The following is a 7,552-nucleotide window of genomic DNA, read 5'->3' as shown; positions in this document are numbered from 1 at the left end:
TCCTTGCTCTGCTCCCGGACTTTTCAAATTGACTACTACTTCCTTTTGGCGCTCTTTTTAACACGGATGTGTATCTCTAAGGACATTTGCCCATTTGAACAATGTTACAGCATCAAACTGTTAATGGGTTTCTTCAGTAAAAATGTACCAGGTGAAAAGCATGAGGGAAGATGCAATTTTAGGAGCAACTTAAAATAGTAGTTGTAAATAAAACATTGCAAGCAAAGATGGACTTGCTTGAATTTTCCTTGAATCATGCAAGCTGAAATCTTTGAACTCGTGGAAAGTTTCTAAACCATAGAGTTTAGGTTTAATACCGTCACGTGTGACCAAGGCACAATGAAAAGCTTTGTTTTGCATGCTATCCGATCTAATGATATAATACTGTACATAATACAATCAAGTCAGACTCAAGTACAATAGGTAGACCAAAGGTGTAGATACAGAATGCAGAATATAGTTCACAGCATTGTCATGCATCGTATCCATAGACAAACTACAAAGTCCGCAATGGGTTAGAGATGAATCAGGCAGTACATTAGATTATGGAAGGACCATTCAGAAGCATGATAACAGAGGGGAAGAAGCTGATTCAAAGTCTGGTGGTGCTTATTTTCAAACTTCTGTACCTTCTGCCTGATGGGAGCAGTGTGAAGAAGGAATGACTGGGGTGGGACGTATTTGATGATGTTATTAGAAATTGTTGGAAATACTCAGTGGGAAGAGAACATGACAAAGTTTCAGATAGTAGACCCTTCATTAGAACTGGGAAGGAGACGAAAGAAGCTTGTGAAATTGTAGGGCAGATGTCTCTGATAAGGTAAAACTGAGTTGACCATGGGGATAAATGGTAAACAAGGTTATCTGGTCAAGAGTGAATGGGAGTAATTAGACAGTGAGAAAACAGACAAAAGAACAGATGCAAAAGACTTGCATTCTGTGTTCCTGAATGGCTCTTGCACACCTAGACACTTGGGGGGGGGATATTACATATGTGGCAGCATTCTGGCACACAGGCGGGAATGAACAGTCCTCAGCATTGACTTCAGACCCCATGAAGTCTCATGCAATAAATTAAACACGAGCAAGTAGTCTCCCCCAATTGCCATCTCCTGTCCTCCCTCAGTCGATATACTGTATCACATTGAACAGCACTCAAAGAACACAAGATGTGCTATTAATGGGGGACATCAGTGTTCATCACTATGAATGGCTTCGTAATCCAACCAGTGACTCAGCACACTGAGTTCTGGAGAACCTAGCTGCAATAGTGAATGTGTTGCAATGTTGAGTCTGTGGAATTCTTTGCCACAGAAGGCTGTGGAGGCAAAGTCAGTGGATATACTTAAGGCAGAGGTAGATAGATTATTGATTAGTAAGGGTGTCAGAGATTATGGGGAGAAGGCAGGAGAATGGGGTTAGAAGGGAGAGATAGATTAGACATGATTGAATGGCGGAGTAGACTTGATGGGCCAAATGCCCTAATTCTGCTCCTATCACATGATCTTTTGAATACTAACATGTTGGCCCCCACCAGCAGCATGGGTGGAGATGATTTTGGAAACCTCCTCCTCCTGTTAATTATTTAATTGTTCAACACCATAGTCAAGGGTTCAATCCTGACTGTAGGATTAATTTGAGTGGAGTTTGCTTGCTCTACTTATGATTTCATGTGTTTCCCCTGCTCTGGATTCATCCAACATGTGTAAGATCTGCAGGCTGGTATACTAACTGGCTATTGTTCAGTACCCATGGTGTAGGATGGTAAAATAATCAGGGTTACCAGGGAGGTGAGGTTGTTGATGCACATGGAAAAAATAGGATTAATATCAATGGGTGCTTGATGATCAACAATTATTCAATGGGTTAAAGGGGCTGTTTCTGAGCTGAATAGAAGCTACTCAGAGTAGAGCAGACTGATTACAAAATCCATAAAAATGAATACATTTATTAAAGGGGTAAAGATTTTTTTATTTCCAAAAATAAACTTTAGTCAGAATAAAAATATTAAAAAGCAAATAAACTGTGCAACAACACTTCAGGCATTCTCAGTGTTGATATATTTCATAAGTGTCATACGCAGTATAGTCAGTAGTGTTTGCAACTATCTTTAAACAAAACACCACCACCACTCATGTGCCCTCCCTGGGGTGGAGTTGATGATCTTCCAGCAGTACTTGATGAACATCTCTGGATTAAAGAGATAAAGATTAAGTTATGTAGAGGAAGTGCAGTCAAAAGGTATTTGCTTGCACCAAGCGAAGGTTACCTTTAAGAGTTTGGCCAGCACTGCAGTCAGGAAGGACCCAGCTGACTTGCAAATGTGTTGGCTCCCACCTGAATGTATTTCAAGCAGTTTCCTGCTCACTTCGCCCAGTATCATTCACACCTCACTGCTTCCTGCCAAACACTCCTTCAAAGGCATTGTGGCAATGGGAGGTCATGGCTTGAAGCGACAAATTCCTGTTGACAAACACTGCTGTAGATATGGTGCCTCCTTAATAGCATATCCCTCGGAGCAAAAAAGGTGACGTCTAAGATCAAGCAATACTCTCAGCTTTAAAGAAAGCATCTTACAATGCACACTGCCCAATAAAACACAATACATTAAAAGTGAAGGCTTCCTTTTCATTTCTTCAACAGTTTAATTCAAAAATAATTAACTAAAAGAGTGTAGTGTAGGCAAGAAGTGCTACCAGTCATTTATCAATGTTTAATTTTAACCCATCAATATTAGCAATAAATGAGTGAAAGCAAATTTCTTTGGGATTTTCATGCAACATCATAAAACCATAGCATACAATTAAGTACCTTTTTCCCCCCATGGATGGTTTAATCTTTTCTACAGCCTGTATGTAGAAGGTGCTCCAGTGTTACAAATGGCAACCACTGAAGGATAATTTAGGGATCTGCCTTCTGACTAAACAATATTTTTATTCCAATGATAAACTTTATTCACAACAAAAATATGTAGGGAACAGTGTAAAGCTCTTGAAACATTCTTAATGTCAATCTATACATTCAATGTGGCTGGTTTTATACACGGTTGTGTGAGCACATCTTTTTTATTTATGCACAGAACCATTGCCATTCCTATGGCCCCATGAAGTGATATCCCTTCCTTTGTTTGAGAGATGGCCCCATGGGTTTCAGCCCCTCAATGTCCAGTATTGTAATGGCCTTGGACTGTGGACCTTCCCCAGAGAACCTTTGCATTGGCTGCACCGAGCAGACCCAGTAAATTTTGGCGAAGTCAGCACTCTTAAACTAGGATATTCTGCCCTATAGATTTTCAAACTCATATTATTTAAAGTTTCTGATTAGAGGTTAATGCAACTGCGCTCATGGTACTGAGAATGGCAAGACATGCACTGTACTTTTGTTGATTGTGCACAGATTTGGCTGCAGACACTCACTTCATTTTACCCAAGCAAATTAGCAGGGATAGAAAAGGTGTCCTGGTTTATGGATGTCCATCAAACTGCCTTCGTGAACAGTTATTTTGATTTTGGGATGCCGGGGGTGTTTGTTTTCTTTTCGTTGGATGCAAACTTTCAGTACAGAAATGTACGTTTCTTTTAGTAAATGTTGTAGGTACTGTGGAACAATTTAGTCTATAAAACCAACCTGGTAATCCCGATAAAATGATTTCCTGCAAATTGAAAACTGTGGATTTCCTTTGTGCACACAATTAAGGTCACCTCATTGCCATGGGAAGCTCATGCATATGCCAGAGTACTTACCATCTCCAAGAAAAAGAGAATTAAATTCTGAGGGGGGTTTTCCCCAAAGAAGTAAGGAGAGGAAGTTTACTGATTTTTCTGTTCACCACTCTTTTCCCAAGTCCAGAGAAATGAGTTCAGAAAGTCTCATTTCAATTCATTCTATGATCATTCCCCTCTCCAGCTTCATAAATTATTCCCATTAGAGATCCTGGCATATTCCCCCTATTGACTTACCAATGTTCCTTACTACCTGCCTCCATTACTTGTGACCATTCCTTCACTGTGTTCTTGCCAAATGGAGTTTTTCCCTCAGCACATCCATTTTATCAGTCCACCTTTCCCAAGATCTTCCTTGTAGATTCTGCTTTTGCTCTCTCCTAATTCTGCTTCCTGCAGCACAGTGTTTCCAATGTCTAATGCCCTGCAGTGCTCTCTAAGACACCGGCAAGCTCCATGTAAATGAATGTTGTAGATGCAGTAGATTAACACCACTGTTTCCAAACAAATCCAATTTTCTAAAAAGATTTAAATTAAATGAGGGACCAGCTAAACAAACTGAATTGGTAGAGTTTGTTCAGTAACATTTCATGAGAGGAAAAAAGGAAAATCTATGCAACATGAACTATTCACTGTATTTGAGGAGGAAAAACATGAAATCACTATAGAAATTGTGAACAGTTCAGTTGCAATGGACAATGTGGAATTCTACACCAGCACCCATCATAAATTTGAAAATGCAGGCTAAATATAAGAAAATAAAACTTATCAAGAAGATAAAACTTATTGGCAGGGGGGAAATATCTATATTCTAAAACCCTTGTTTGTTTGTTTGTTTGTTCCTGAACTACAGCCATAACGGTACACGATAGCGTGACAATTTTAGGCCCACCTTACTCACCGTCATCCCTTTAATGCTAATTGAAGAAGTTTCATTGAAATCGGTGTTATATTTTTAAAGTTATTCACATTTTAAAGTTTAAATCTATCTCCTAGGGAGGGAGGGGAGAGGGGGGAGGGGGGAGGGAGGGGGGTGAAAGGAGGGGGAGGGGGAGGATAAGGGGGGTTGAGGGGGATGGAGTGGGGGGAGAGGAAGAGGGGAGGGGGAGGGGAGAGGAAGGGGGAGGGGGAGAAGAGGGTGCTGCACCAATGCAGGAGAGGTTTGGGCCCAACGGGTCCACTTGGTCTAGTTCTTTATAAATTCTATAGGAAAAAGTGACAAGGAGTTAACTGAGAGGAATGTAACTAAAAGCAAAAATGTGCTAATAGGAAGATTGGAGGAACAAATAGAAAACAATCAGACTGAATATGGCCAATGCTAATCCAAAATAAAATCAATGAAAGGACAGCAAAAAGATAAGAATGCGAATAAAAACAATTAGAGTTTAAACACAGGATGCACACAGGATAATCAATATTCTACAAGATTACTTCCTACAAGTATTCACAGGGGAGGGGACTTGAGCAGTATGACCTCGCCTAACAGTGTTAACCAAAGTACAATTAAGGGCAGTAGTATAAATGATGCACAGGAAGTAGACATGTTAAAGCTACTCAAAACAAATGAACTGGGATCACCGAATTGTAGAGAAAGGATTATGATGCACTGGTAAGAATTATTTGGTAGCTTTTGGTAAATGGCAGTACATTCAAACTAAATCAATTTGATGATCATGTTCAAAAAGGGAAATGGGCAACCCAGCCCCATCAAACCCAGCTGTGAGATATTGCAATTTAGGCTTGATTTATTTCTTATGGAACAATAGTAGACAGCACAATGGCTTAGCTGGTAGAGCTGCTGCCTCACAGCGCCAGAGACTGGGTTCAATCCTCAGGTACTGTCTGTGTGGAGTTTGCACGTTCTCCCTGTGACCACATGGGTTTCTTCTGGGTGCTCCAGTTTCCTCCGACATCCCAAAGATGCGCAGGTTTATAGGTTAATTGGCTTCTGTAAAATCGCCACCAATGTACAGGGAGTGGATGAGAACGCTGCATAACAGAAATGGTGTGAACGGGTGATTGATGGGCAGCAGGGCCTGTTTCCATGCTGTATCTAAAAAAAAACACATTTACAAGGAATCACCAAATAGCCAACTAACTTTTTGATCATCCCTTGTGCCTAACCCAGTCCCCAGATACTGTTGGGCTATATGGTCAAAACTGAAGAATATCAATTAAAAGAAATAATAATAAAACTGTGATGCCAATCATCAAACATTATTTACTAATTGCTGCTTGCTGAGATAGAAGGGAGATGGTCTTATACTATAGAAGATATCTGTACCTCCCTTCCCAACTGGATGGAACTCCTAGTTGAGTGGTGCCGCAACAACAACCTTTCACTCAATGTCAAAAAAAACAAGGAACTAATTGCAGACTTCAGAACGTGGGGGTCTGGTGATCGCATGCCTGTTTTCATTGGTGGGTCAACGATGGAGAAAGTTAGCAGCTTCAAATTTCCGGACATTAACACCTCGGACCAGCGCATAGATGTAATCATGCCAGTGCCTCTACTTTCTTAAAGAGATATCATACGTTACCGAATATTGCAACAAACATCCGCAGATGCACTGTAGACTTGATCCTGACAGGTTGCATCCTGGCCTGGTATGGCAAGTCCAATGCACAGGAATGCCGGAGATTGTAAAGAGTGGTAGACTCACTCCATCATGGGCACAGTCATCCCCACCATCAAAAGCATTTACATGAGATGCAGCCTCAAAAACATGGCATTTAGCATCAAGGGTCCCCACCATGGTGCCATACCCACTTCTCACTGCTACCATTAGGTAAGAGATACAGATGCCTTAAGTCCCATACCACCATGTTCAGGAAAAGCTATTTTCCTACATCCATCATGATCTTCAAAAGTCCTTCACATCACTAATCTTATCACTGCAATGGACCACCTCTTGAATTACTACAGGCTTGTTTCATACTTGTGTAGTTCTGCACAAATCTCTTGGTTTAAACTCGTCTTTGGCTTGACTTAACTTGATTTGACTTGAGGGGAGACAGTTTAAGGGGTTCATCCTCTTTTCCCCCAAATAGTTTTAGAATGAATTAATATATGAAGGAATTCAGCAGGTCAGGTTGCATATATAGATGGAAATGGGTAGATGACGCTTGGGATCAAAACCCTTCTTCAGACTGATGCAGTATCATCGATCAATCTAAAGGAAAGTCCCAAACCAAAACATTGAGTTCCTCCATCAGTTTGTTTATTGCTTAGTAATGAAATACATTTTTGCATCTAATATATAATTTTAAAAAATCAGTGCTTGCAGATTCAGATTCCTTGGTGTCTTTGACCCTGAATTATTTAACCATTTATAAATGAGACCCTTTGACTAGGGTGACAAGGAGTGTGATGAGTAGGGTGGGGGGGGGGGGGGGGGGGTGGCGAATTAAGTTAATTTTTATGACCCAATCCTTCTATGGTGTAGTCTGAAGAAGGGTCTCGACCCGAAATGTCACCCATTCCTTCTCTCCAGAGATGTTGCCTGACCCGCTGAGTTACTCCAGCATTTTGTGTCTACATTCCATGGTGTAACAGGGTGTGCAGTAGTGCTCCCTCTCATGGACAAAAGCATCATAACAGTTGCTTAATTCACATGGTAAAGCTGATAAAAGAAGGAGCTTGAAAATTGCTACCGAATATAATGTTTTATCGAAGAATTGAATCTGACCTGTAACTTACTATGGTAATAAATCTACTCTCACAGCCCACATTTTACAATAATTTAGTATTTAGCAAATTCCTGATCTGAAAATATCGAAAGCCAAAAAGAAAGTAATAACTAAGAAATTACAGGAAAATGCGACATAAT

The sequence above is a fragment of the Rhinoraja longicauda genome, chromosome 7 (assembly GCF_053455715.1).
Source record: "Rhinoraja longicauda isolate Sanriku21f chromosome 7, sRhiLon1.1, whole genome shotgun sequence".
In the NCBI taxonomy this organism is placed as follows: domain Eukaryota; kingdom Metazoa; phylum Chordata; class Chondrichthyes; order Rajiformes; family Arhynchobatidae; genus Rhinoraja; species Rhinoraja longicauda.
The sequence above is the reverse complement of the archived record's forward strand: the minus strand, read 5'-3'. Positions refer to the sequence as shown.